Here is a 14,063-nt window from a genome sequence, read left to right as displayed (position 1 = left end):
CACAGACTGGCATATACAAGAACAAGTTTTTAGTAGTACACTTACTTTGCTTGCTGACACAACCAGTGATGAGTGGTGAGCATATTCAAAGATGTGAGTAAAATATTATTACATTAGCTTTAAGCAGTAATAATACTCATAATGGTAGCAAGAAAAACTCAATCAAGCACCAACAACAACAATAACTCCTTAAACCAATGCAAGAACCAACACACAAAGGAGAATACAAACACACAATCACCAAAAACACCTAAAACCAAAAGAGTTTCAAGCCAAAATACCTCTAAGCAGCAATGGAGATGTCGAGCACACTGTAAGAAGCAAAAAACCAAACACCTTGTGGGTAGAAACAAGTGATCCATGCAGCAGCAGTGTAAGTGAGAAATCTACTGCAAACAAATGTAAAAACACCACCACAACACTCTAACAGACTACCAAAACCCACGCTCAAGCAGAAAATTTCATAACCAAAGCAACAAAAATCGCCCTGCACAGATTTGTTTGCGGTAGATTTCTCCCTTCACAGATTTGTTTGCGATCTAAAAACTGATGGCACGATGAGTAGCAATTTTTTTCACCATAATACGAATGAAAAATTACAAATAATCATAAAGTATAACATGCATTTGAACCAACACTAGATTCAAGAACACGAATAAGGTGAAAGAAATCAAATAGCTATAGAGTTATTGATAAGATTAAAAGCAGAAACAAAAAGTTAAAACATGCATGCAACCACGAATAAGATTAATTTGTATATATAGTAGTACTATATTGGGTTCATGTTGGAAGCAAATACGCAATCCTCGAGCCGGAAAAACTCAAGTGTTGGTCATTGATCCATCCATATTTGTCAGTGAAAGGATTGACGAGTGTTTTGGGAGGATTGATCCATCCAGCCCTTCTCTGCCATTGTCTTCTTTTCCTTGAAGCTTCCCTTCCCTGCAGAACAACGAACCAACAGCAGCAAGCAAGCGAAAGAAAAGAACAGAAAGTAAAAAAGGAACGAGCAGAAATATAAATGGGAAGCAGCGAGCTTCGGGCTCAAATAACTAGAACCGTCTCTCCAATAAACCAGCGAGCCAAGGCAAGGCACACAAGGATTCCCACGGCCTATCCCACGCTTGAAGCTCTACACACAGTAGGCAAACCCAGAACAAAGAACGAGAGAAAACACCAACACAAGGCAAAGAGAAATGGAGAAGACACACAGTCAAAGAAGAAAGAGGCACCAGACAACTTCAATCTCCAAACTTTCAGCAGCAGCCACCTCACACAGAAGAGGCAGAGAGCAAATCGAACGCTCCTCTCAATCTCTCATTCTCTCTCGGTCGATCTGCAGATAGGGTTGGGGAAGGCTTTATACAAGGGCCTTAATAATTGGGCTGGGAAATAAGAATTAGTTGGGTCAAAGCCTAACAAATCTCCACCATTTGGCCCAACGCCGGTTCACTGGTTTTGGATAGTCACCTACAGTTATCATCATCGCCCAAAAACAAAAACAAAGTTAATACTCACATCAAAAACATGTAGCAAACACAAAGTAAGATACAACATCACACATATACATAGCCAATCAATCACGAGTATCAAAGTTTAAAATTTTCAAACACGATCTAAACTTTTCAACATATAAACACTTAGTTCCCATGTCAGCAGGATTAAATTCAGACAGAATCTTTTCAATATAGACAATACCTTTAGCAACCACATCACGAATGTAGTGGAATCTAACATCAATATGTTTAGTTCTATCATGAAAAACAGGATTCTTACACAGTTGGATGCCAGATTGACTATCAGAAAATACAACAACTTCACCTTCAAGAAAACCAATTTCAGAAATGAGTCCTTTCAACCAAATAGCTTCTTTTAACGTTTCAGTTACAACTACATACTCAGATTCGATGGTTGAAAGGGCTACAATGTGTTGTAATTGAGATTTCCAGCTAATACAAGCACCACACAATGTAAACACATAAGAAGTTGTAGATTTTCTATTGTCCCTATCATTGGCATAGTTAAAATCCACATATCCTACCAATTTAACACCAGTTTCAGATCTGAAAAATTTTAAACCATGATTAACAGAGCCATTCAAATATCTCAACAGAAATTTAAGAGCTTCCCAATGGTAAACTCCGGGATCAGACATATAGCGACTCAAACAACTCACAGAATATGCAATATCAGGCCTTGTGCTAACCATTAAATACATGACAGAACCAATAGCATTTGAATAAGGCACATTATTCATGCATTTAACATCATATTCAGTTTTAGGGGCTTGCTCTTTACTTAGAACAAAATGACTAGCTAGAGGCACATTGACAGGTTTGGCATTTGACATGGAAAATTTACTCAAAATTTTCTTAACATAAGTATCCTGATTTAATAAAATGATAGACCGCTTTCTATCCCTATAAATATTCATGCCAAGAATTCGTTTAGCATCTCCTAGGAATTTCATATCAAATTTAGCACTCAAGCAATTTTTGACATGCTCAACAGTTTTCACACAAGAACTAATCAATAGCATATAATCCACATAGATAAGCAAGAAAACTGAAACTTTAGCATTTTGTTTGAAATACAAGCAATGATCATAATTAATTCTAGTAAAACCCAAAGAGAGCATGCATTCATCAAACTTTTTATTCCATTGCCTAGGAGATTGCTTCAAGCCATACAAAAATTTTTTGAGCAAACAAACATGATCAGGATATTTATTATTAACAAAGCCTTCAGGTTGCCTCATAAAAATTTTCTCATTTAGTTCACCATGTAAAAAAAGCAGTTTTAACATCTACATGTTTCAACTCCCAATCAAACTGAGCAACAAGAGCAAGCATAATTCTAACAGTAGTAAATTTCACAACAGGAGCAAATATTTCGGTATAGTCTATCCCTTCTTTTTGAGTAAAACCCTTAGCTACTAACCTAGCTTTAAATCTGACAGATTCACACTCATTCTTGACCTTAAACAACCACTTACAGTCCACAACAAAACAATTTTCAGGTTTAGGCACAAGAATCCAAGTATTGTTAACATGCAAAGAATTAATTTCTTCTTTCATCGCATTTAACCATTTCCCAGAATTTTCAGATTTTAAAGCTTCGCCATACGACTTAGGTTCAGTATTATCAATAGATTCAAATACACTGAATTCATAAGAAGTCATGTGAAAGTTATCAAAGTGTTGTGGAGGCCTAATATTCATTCTAGATCTATCTCTAGCTAATTGATAATCATTCAAGTCATTTTCATGCACATTTTCACTAGTTTCCTCATGCATATCAGAATCATCAATAGCATTTTCAGACAGATTATCAGACACTTCATCCACAACAGGCACAGTCTGCACATTTTCAGAAACAAGACTTGGACCAGGAAAATGCTCCACCTTGTTTGGAGCAGTGACAGCTTGGGGAATGGGTAAGGGAGCAGATAAACATGGAAAATCAGATTCATTGAAAACAACATCCCTACTGATTAACACTTTTAAATCAGTTTGATCCCTTAACCATAGTCTATAACCCTTAACCCCATCAGGATAGCCTAGAAAAATACATTTTACTGATCTAGGTTCAAGTGTATCTTGTTTCTGATGCACAAAAGCAGAACAACCAAAAACTTTCAAGTTTGACAAATCAATTTGCATACCAGACCATACAAATTCTGGACACTTACCATTCAAAGGCACAGAAGGGGATCTATTTATCAAATAAGCTGCTGTACAAACAGCTTCACCCAAGAACTTTTTTGAAAGTCCAGAACATGCAAGCATACACCTCACCCTTTCAAGTAAAGTTCTATTCATACGTTCAGCAACACCATTTTGCTAAGGCGTATAAGGGACAGTCTTGTGTCTTTGAATACCAGATTCAGCACACAGGCTGTCAAACAATTTGTTACAAAATTCAAGACCATTATCGGTTCTTAGAATTTTAATTTTCTTACCAGTTTGATTTTCAATCAAGTTTTTCCAGTTTTTAAACTTCTCAAACACATCAGATTTGTTTTTCAATAAAACACCCAAACTTTCCTTGAAAAATCATCAATCACAGATAAGAAATATTGATTTCCACCATGTGTGGGCACACTAGCAGGACCCCAAACATCAGCATGCAAATATTCAAGAATTTCAGAAGTGACATATTGTTTGGGACTTGGGAAATGTGGAAACTTGACTCTAGATTGTTTGCCTAGAACACATGCATCACAAAATGGCACACAAGACAATTTTTCAGTACCAAAGTAACCATATTTATGCAAAATTTCTAAACCTTTAGAACTCATGTGACCTAGTCTTTTGTGCCACAAATCAGTTTTATCACTCAAGACAGCATTCACAAAGTTTTGCATACAAGATTCAGGTTCAGCATGACAAACATACAAGTTTCTCAATTTTTCAGCTTTGAAAATCACCAAAGAACCTTTCAAGATTTTCATTACCCCATTACCCCATCTACCCTGTAGACCGTCATCTTCCAAAGATGCACAGGAAATCAAATTATGACATAAATCAGGAACATGTCTAACATTTTTCAAAGTCAGCACATAACCTGAATCAAATTTCAAGCATACATCACCAAGAACAGCAACTTGACACATCTTTTCATTAGCCATAGAAACAGACCCATGCTTCACTTCTTTATAAGTAGAAAACAGATTTTTGAATGGAGACATGTGAAAAGTGCACGCAGAATCTACAAGCCATTCATTTTTACACAAAGCACTTGAATGCACAAAATTCACAGTAGGCACATCACATACTTCAGTCACCATAAAAACATCACCCATGTTTTCACTAGAAGAATCCATATTAGAAATATCATCATGCTGATTTTTGTAATTCTGGTTTTGTTTTTGTTTAGGCCTTGAACAATCTTTAATGTAATGACCTGTTTCACCACAATTAAAACATTTTCTATTTTTAGGCCTCGACTGAGATCTTTGCTTACTCTTACCTCTATTTTTCACAGAAGATTGGTTATGGTTGTTTGAGTGTCTTTGAAAACGAGTTTTAGACCTTCCCCTAACAAACATAGCCTAACCGGAATTATTACCACCCCTATTCGTTTTCAAATCGATCTCTTTGCTTTTAAGACCATTCACAACAGTTTCTAATGTTATATTATCTCTGCCATACTTAATAGCAGATTTAACATCACTGTAAGAAACAGGAATAACATTCAAGAGAACAATAGGTGTGTAATCATCAATGTGTTTATCTCCTGTTTGCTTAATATCTTGAATTAGTTTGGTAAACACATCAATATTTTCATCAATGTCCTTGTTCAAATCGAGTTTGAAACGGAAAATTTTTTCAAGTAAAAACAATTTACTCGGCAGTGAAGTCTCCGTATAGAGCTCTTCTAATTTTTCCCAAAGTTCTTTGGCCGATTTCAGTGATAAGTGCATTTTATGCACTTAATTTATATATGATTTGACTTGGATTTTGTGATGTATCGAGTGAATATTATGCGTATTTGTTATTGTTTTTGTGAGTTGCAAGAATTTGAAGAAAAATAGCAAGAAGAAGCGAAAAACCGAATTACGGGACAGCAAACTTTAGAAAATTACTGGGAATTTTACAGACATCCAAATCCGATCTCACCATTCAAATTGAAGTTTAGGATGTTTTAAAGTTGCTGTCAAAATTTCAGCTCGATCTGACGGCTAGAACTTAAGTTATGATTTTTACAAAAATGTTGCGCAGATGGTGAAATGGAAGAACAAGTAGCGCCCCAACTCTAGTTTTCCAGCACTCCAGCGCCCGTAAATTCATGTCCAGAGAGCCCCAGTGCCGTATTTTGAGCGCTCCAGCGCTAGACGTCCGTCATTGAAAAATTAAATACGAAACTTGAGCGCCCCAGCGCCGAATTATTAGCGCTCCAGCGCTGCGCAGTCTCCAAAAATATGAAAAGTCTTTAATCGAGTTTTAAAAGAGATTTTATGACTTATTCTGGAGGATACGAGGGTTTAGAGAGTTTTCAGAGCATAGAGACGACTATTGAGAGTTTTGAAGTGCACAAGAGCTCGAAAATTTGATACAAAAACAGAAGACGACGGCATCCGGCTACGGAAAAGCTTAATTTTACTTCGTTCTAGTTTTTCTTTAAACTCTATTTTTCTAGTTTGATGGATTATTTGAAGAACAAGTTTTGTTTGATCTTTGAATTTGTTATGAACTAAATCTTAGTCTAGAGGTAGACGGATCTTGACTGGAAACTATGATTGAGATATTTTGATTTATAAATTTGAATTTTTCGCACAGTTTATTTGTGTTTTCCTGATTTTAATGCTTTCAGTTTACTGACAATAGATTGAATGATATTTTATTTAGAATCTATCACTCAAGAGAGGAGATTTTGAATACAACATAGGAAAATACATCTTATGTGTTTATATTGTTCGAGAGGCATATAACTCCATAGAAGTTGTTAGAAGAATTCTTGTGCTATTTATCGGATTTAATAGTTAAACTTTGATAGCCATATTGAGTTTGCTATTGAATACGAATTTCTGCTTGACACTCGAGAGAGGTAGTAGAAAATAATAGGAATTCTTGGCTAATAAACTAGAAGATTTTATAATTGAATAATCATTAGAAATAAATTGTGGTGGAAAGTCAAGTGAAGTCGAACCTCTAGCATTAATAGCTTATTGATTTTTTCTCTCGTGAACTCGTGGTTATTTAATTTTATTTCTTGCAAATTTTAGTTTTATAAAAATTAAACCATTTTCGTAGCTCTACATAGGATTAGGATTTTATTAGTTGCAAATATTTGATATAATATCATTTATTAATTCTCCGTGTGATCGACTTGGACTTAATTCCTATATTATAACTTGACATCGTGCGCTTGCGAGCGAAAAACACGCAACAAGTTTTTGGCGCCGTTGCCGGGGATTGAATTTTATTTGATTTATATTAAATTGTGCTAATTAGTCTTAATTTTGATTTAGAGCATTTTATTTTATTTTGTTGGTTCTAATTTTAAAATTTTCCCTGTCTATGTAGTTTATGCAAAAAATCCAAAGTTACAACTCACTGCTCTTTGATCCGAAAATCAAGAAAACTGCTAAAGCTTTGCGAAAAGCTAGAAGAGAACAGTTGCAACAAATGGCTGAAGAAAGAGAAAGAGAACGAGTTGTCAATAATGCTCCGGTGCCGATCAGAGATCACTTTTGACCAGTGATCAATACTCATTATTCTGGGATAGAACATCACGACAAATAATTTTGAGTTGAAGCCAGCTCTGATGAATATGGTGCAGCAGAATCAGTTCAGGGGTGCAGCTACTGAAGATCCAAATCTGCATCTGCGTACTTTTTTGGAGATTGCTGACACAGTGAAGATTCATGGTGTTACTGAGGACACCATCAGACTACGATTGTTCCCGTTCTCTCTTAGGGACAATGCTCGTAGTTGGTTGCAGTCACTACCTCTTGGGAGTATTACTACATAGGAAGACATGGCATCCAAATTTCTGGTTAAGTACTTTCCTCCTGCCAAGTCTGCCTAGCTGAAAATTGAGATCACTACTTTAAAACAGCAAGATTATGAGTTACTGTATGAAGCTTGGGAGCGGTACAAGGAATTGCTTAGGAAATTCCCGAACCATAATTTTCCGGATTGGGAACAGATTGAGTTATTCTACAATGGTTTGAATGGCCCAACAAGGATTTTTGTGGATGCTGCAGCTGGAGGTTCAATATTTTCTAAATTTCCTGAACAGGCTTATGAGATGCTTGAGCAAATGAATGTTAACAGTTATCAGTAGCCGAGTGAGAGATCTGTAATAAGGAAGTCTGCTGGAATTCATGAGGTTGATGCATTCACTGCTTTGACTGCTCAGATGGCTACTATTTCTACACAGTTGGCTGCACTGACCAAAGGCAATCAAGTTTTTATTAAGACAACATCGCTGGCGACTGCCGTAAATTCTGCTGATGGATTTGAGAGTGTGGAGCAAGCTCAATATGTGAACAACAGAAATTACAACAACTATCGAGGTAATCCTATACCCAATCAATATCACCCTAGTCTGCGTAATCATGAAAATTTTTCTTATGCTAACAATAATAATGTGTTGAATCCTCCTCCGAGATACAATAAAAATAACGGTGAGGGTAAGCCTCCTTTGGAGGATGTTGTTAATACTTTTGTGCAGGAATTGAGCAAGAGGATGGCGAGGACTGAGACTCGCCTTGACAGTTTACAGACGCATATGGCCAACATGGGTGTTGTATTGCAATTCATGGAGACTAGCATTGGGCAGTTGGCGAAGGCACTGAAAGATAATAATAGATGCCAATTCCCAAGTAATATTGAGGTGAATCCCAAGGAGCAGTGTAATGCTATCACGTTGAGGAGTGGAAAGCAGGTGGATAATGAAGAGGGCAAATATGAGAGCAAGGCGTCTGAAAAAGTTGCAGTTGGCGAGAAGAAGGTCGAGGAGAAAGAGTCTGAACCTAAGCAGAAAATGATGTACAGACCTCCTCTTCCATACCCCCAAAGGTTCAAGAAGAAGACAGTGGACGAGCAGTTCTCAAAATTCTTGGAGATTTTCAAAAAGATACATATCAACATCCCTTTTGCTGATGCTTTGGCACAAATGCCGAATTATGCGAAGTTTATTAAAGAGGTGATGTCCAAGAAAAGGAGGCTGCAAGAGAATGAGGTGGTGAGCTTAACTGAAAAATATAGTGCTGTGCTCCAAAAGAAGATGCCACAAAAGCTGAAGGATCCAGGGAGTTTTACTATTCCTTGCACTATTGGTTCTTCTTATTTTAATAATGCACTTTGCGATCTAGGAGCTAGCATTAATATGATGCCTTTGTCTATTTTAGGAGCTTAGGACTTGGCGAGGTGAAGACCACAATGATCGCATTGCAGCTAGCTGATAGATCTATCACATATCCGCTTGGAATCATTGAAGATGTTTTGGTAAAAATAGATAAATTTATTTTTCCGGCGGATTTTGTTGTGCTAGATATGGAGGAGGATGAAAATATGCCACTAATATTTGGGAGACCTTTCTTGGCCACTGCTGATGCCAAGATTGAGGTGAAGAATGGTGAGTTGTTGATGGGTGTGGACGGAGAAAGAGTTATTTTTAACATATTCAAGAAATCAAGTAATCCACCCATCGAGGAATTATGCATGATTGAGCGAGTTGTGAAGCTGGATGGCCATCCCAAACTTGTTCATGAGGTAGATTCAAAGAAGAATGATCCAAAGGTGCCAAAGAAGAAGAAGAAAACGAAGAAGAAATCAAAGTTTAAAAAGTTTGTTGAATATATTTGGAGAGTGAAAGCGAAAGGGAAGACCCTCAACAAAGCGGAACCGGGCTAGAATTGTAATAAAGTTGGGCTATGGACTATAAACTAAGCGCTTCTTGGGAGGCAACCCAAGCTAGTTTTTTTTTGCGTTTTTTTATTTTCTTTTAGTTGTTTTTGTTTTTATTTTTATCATGAGGAAACTAGACATTAATAATGATTTTGAATTCTATAGGTTAAAAAGTATGGAGCTGAAAGAGTTTAGGAGCCACCCCTGATGAAGAGTTTTGAGTGATTAAGATGGTTCCGAGTACTGACGCTTGGTGCCTAAAGTATGTGTCCCTTGTTTTTAATGAATACTGTACATTGAGGACAATGCACAATTTAATTTTGGGGGGTGTTTAAAAATTGTGAAAATTTGAAATTTTTTATGAGTTAGTTGGAGTTGAAGGCATGATGTTGTAATTGTGTTGGCCTATGATGAAAATAAATTTTGTGTGCTGAAAAAGTTTATGTTAGCTATATTTAATCTTGATTTCTCACATTTATGCAAGAATGCCATGATTTTCGATACTCCTATCAATTAGAAAAAAATTATGTGGATTTGTGATGTGGATTAGAGGATTTGATTCTTAACTCTTGTGATTTTTATTTGAAACTGAGGTAGATTTTTAAGATCACAGAAGTGATTTAGGCATTTTTTTTTTCCGAATCTATTGAGTTTTTTTTAGCCATTCTATATTCATGAAAAATCCAAAACAAATTGAGTAGCTAAAAAGTTCAAAGAAAAGTAATGGCGGAGAAAGTAAGGTGAGGGGAGGCCTTGAAAAAAAAAAGGATTGAAATTCTAGTCCAAATACAAGGCATAAAGATGGAGATGTATGGAGTAGAAAAAAGCCAAGACTAATGTCTGGCAATGCAAATAAAATTTTTTTAGCTACTCATAATCCTGCACAAATTGAAAATATTCAATTCCCTTTGATTTGCATCATGAGTCCTTGTTTAAATTGATATATATATGGATGCTTATCTCCTGCTGATTATACTTGAGCCTAATGTTAACCGAAAAAGTCCTGTTGATTTGTGTGAGTAAAAGTTGAACTTGGTTGAGAGTATTTTGAAACTTGAGGGCGGAGTTAATGATTTTATGAAGCTTACGGATTGCATGATTTAACCGAAAGTTAGGTGGGTAGATGAGATTGGCAAATCACTCACTCACGAAAACTCTTGAGAAAATTAGCCGACATGTGTATTGAATCTTGGAATGTATAAATTCGGAGGTCGACTATATTGCTCATTACTGTTTTGCTCGAGACTAGCAAAAGTCTAAGTTTGGGGGGATTTGATAAGTGCATTTTATGCACTTAATTTATATATGATTTGACTTGGATTTTGTGATGTATCGAGTGAAATTATGCGTATTTGTTGTTGTTTTTGTGAGTTGCAAGGATTTGAAGAAAAATAGCAAGAAGAAGCGGAAAGCCGAATTACGGGACAGCAAACTTCAGAAAATTACTGGGAATGTTACAGCAAACTTCAGAAAATTTCAGTTCGATCCGACGGCTAAAACTTAAGTTATGATTTTTACAAAAATGCTGCGCATATGGTAAAATGGAAGAACAAGTAGCGCCCCAGCTCTAGTTTTTCAGCGCTCCAGCACCCGTAAATTCATGTCTAGAGCGCCCCAGCGCCGTATTTTGAGCGCTCCAGCGCTAGACGTCCATCATTGAAAAATTAAATACGAAACTTGAGCGCCCCAGCTCCGACTTATTAGCGCTCCAGCGCTGCGCAGTCTCCAAAAATATGGAAAGTCTTTAATCGAGTTTTAAAAGGGATTTTATGACTTATTCTGGAGGATACGAGGATTTAGAGAGTTTTCAGAGCATAGAGACGGCTATTGTGAGTTTTGAAGTGCACAGGAGCTCGAGAATTTGATACGAAGACAGAAGACGGCGGCATCTGGCTACGGAAAAGCTTAATTTTACTTCGTTCTAGTTTTTCTTTAAACTCTATTTTTCTAGTTTGATGGATTATTTGAAGAACAAGTTTTGTTTGATCTTTGAATTTGTTATGAATTAATTTCTTAGTCTAGAGGTAGACGGATCTTGACTGAAAACCATGATTGAGATATTTTGATTTATAAATTTGAATTCTTCGCACAGTTTATTTGTGTTTTCCTGATTTTAATGCTTTCAATTTACTGGCAATAGATTGAATGATATTTTATTTAGAATCTATCACTCAGGAGACGAGATTTTGAATACGACATAGGAAAATACATCTTTGGTGTTTATATTGTTCGAGAGACATATAAATCCATAGAAGTTGTTAGAAGAATTCTTGTGCTATTTACCGGATTTAATAGTTAAACTTAGATAGACATATTGAGTTTGCTATTGAATACGAATTTCTGCTTGACACTCGAGAGAGGTAGTAGAAAATAATAAGAATTCTTGGCTAATAAACTAGAAGATTTTATAATTGAATAATCATTAGAAATAAATTGTGGTGGAAAGTCAAGTGAATTCGAACCTCTAGCATTCATCGCTTATTGATTTTTTCTCTCGTGAACTCGTGGTTATTTAATTTTATTTCTTGCAAATTTTAGTTTTATAAAAATCAAACCATTTTCGTAGTTCTACATAGGATTAGGATTTTATTAGTTGCAAATATTTGATATAATATCATTTATTCATTCTCCGTGGGATCGAATTGGACTTAATTCCTATATTATAACTTGACATCGTGCGCTTGCGAGCGAAAAACACGCAACATTCAGTTTACCCACTTTTCTTAGCACATAATCAGATAAATTCAAGATAATAGAGGAGTAAGCAAAACCATCCATTTCAGCTTTTTTCTCTGCCATTTCGGCAGCAGGATACGACAAATCTATTGCTTTGAAAACTTTTTGTTGTATTAAAATTCCTTTCATTTTCTGTTGCCAAATTGAGAAATCAGTTTTCTCATTAAAAGGTTCAAGATTAAAACCAGTGAACGACATTTTTTTACACAAAAAATCACAGAAACTTTTTCACAGAGAAAAACAGTAAACTCACTAATTTCAGCAAACACAGCGGAAGCAACAAGTAAGCACGAAATTCCTAGGTTTCTACCAGCACGAAATCCCAGTGCCTAAACCGCGGCCAGCGACTACTACAAATGCGATAAAAGAGGTTCAAGACAATTTACCAGAGCGAAATCTAAGTAAGAGTTTCGATCCCACGAACCAGAAAGACACGCAAAGGTGACGAAGGGAAACGGGTAGTCCAAGGCGGTGCGGCTGCTGTCCAACGAACACAGCTACTGTCCAACGATGGTGGCGACTGTCCAGTTGGCTCGGTTTCTGTCCAGGAGGCGCGGCTGTCCAGAGAAGCAGAAATCAGCGGCACGAATAGCCTTAGTGTCCAGCGACGATATCCAGCGGCGACGGTGGCTGCTGGCGGCTCGGCGATTGAACAGTGGCTCTGATACCACTGTTAGGTATCCACTGTCCAGCCCTTCTCTGCCATTGTCTTCTTTTCCTTGAAGCTTCCCTTCCCTGCAGAACAACGAACCAACAACAACAAGCAAGCGAAAGAAAAGAACAGAAAGTAAAAAAGGAACGAGCAGAAATATAAATGGGAAGCAGCGAGCTTCGGGCTCAGATAACTAGAACCGTCTCTCCAATAAACCAGCGAGCCAAGGCAAGGCACACAAGGATTCCCACGGCCTATCCCACGCTTGAAGCTCTACACACAGTAGGCAAACCCAGAACGAAGAACGAGAGAGAACGCCAACACAAGGCAAAGAGAAATTGAGAAGACACACAATCAAAGAAGAAAGAGGCACCGGGCAACTTCAATCTCCAAACTCTCAGCAGCAACCACCTCACACAGAAGAGGCAGAGAGCAAATCGAATGCTCCTCTCAATCTCTCATTCTCTCTCGGTCGATCTGCAGATAGGGTTGGGGAAGGCTTTATACAAGGGCCTTAATAATTGGGCTGAGAAATAAGAATTAGTTGGGTCAAAGCCCAACACCCAAGGTGTATTCATGATCTAACCTAAAGAGAGTATAATGCTTCTAGGGTGTGTTTCATTTCAATATTTTTTTCCCCTTCTTAAAATAGTATATTTCTAACTTAGTTTTTAAAAGGTTTTTTTTTAAATAGAAATTTGTTAATTTTGATTTTGGATAAATAGATAAAATTCATTTTTTAATTAATAAATGTAATGGATGTATATCATTAAAGTCTTCTGTATATATATATATATATATATTTACAAAAGCTATCCGAAAGCTCTAATTCTAACTTAAATAAGTTTATTTTTTAAACACCAAAAAGCACATCCAAGCACATTCAAAATTATAAAAAAACTTTAAAAAAAATGATTTTCTTGGTTTAGAATTTGAAACAAAACGCACTCCTAGTATCTATCTACATTCTACATCAAACACGCCATGGTCCCTAGATAACTATTTTTTTTTTCTTCTCAAAATACCCTTCAAAATATATATATAAATATATATGTATGTATAAATACTAGTACTAATGTTTACGTGCTTAATTCATATATGTGAAGAAATTAATAATAGGTATAAAATTTTGATCAAGTAAATTGACAAACCAAGTAGGTCGTTGGTGGTAAATGTCTAAACTTTAGCCCAAGCCTCATAATCGGTGAAGTCGTTCCATCCGATGCCGCTGTTGTCGCCGACATAGATGTTGGCACCGTATATCACTGCCAGAAAAATGAGGAGGAGAGCAAGAGAAGCGACAGCTTTGGCCATCT

At 36.5% G+C, this 14,063-nt stretch overlaps 1 long non-coding RNA gene and 1 other non-coding gene across 3 annotated transcripts in view; both read right to left on the bottom strand.

The window, feature by feature from the left end:
* The window catches only part of LOC140880388 (uncharacterized), a 36,301-nt gene extending 23,092 nt beyond the window's left edge, over positions 1-13,209 (bottom strand). Inside the window, exons 1-2 of one of the 2 annotated variants that reach the window (XR_012149643.1) lie at positions 12,482-13,209; positions 282-1,470 (exon numbers count right to left, since the gene is read on the bottom strand). This is a non-coding gene — a long non-coding RNA (uncharacterized lncRNA). The remainder of the gene's footprint in view (positions 1-281; positions 1,471-12,481) is intronic. The other variant, XR_012149644.1, reaches the window with a different exon arrangement.
* On the bottom strand, positions 7,532-7,637 carry LOC140885681 (small nucleolar RNA R71). Its single transcript, XR_012151099.1, has one exon. It is a non-coding gene; the product is annotated as a small nucleolar RNA R71 (small nucleolar RNA).
* Positions 13,210-14,063: the final 854 nt, after the last annotated feature.

Source organism: Henckelia pumila, chromosome 2 (assembly GCF_033568475.1).
Source record: "Henckelia pumila isolate YLH828 chromosome 2, ASM3356847v2, whole genome shotgun sequence".
Lineage (NCBI taxonomy): Eukaryota > Viridiplantae > Streptophyta > Magnoliopsida > Lamiales > Gesneriaceae > Henckelia > Henckelia pumila.
This window is presented reverse-complemented; position numbering and strand designations above follow the sequence as displayed.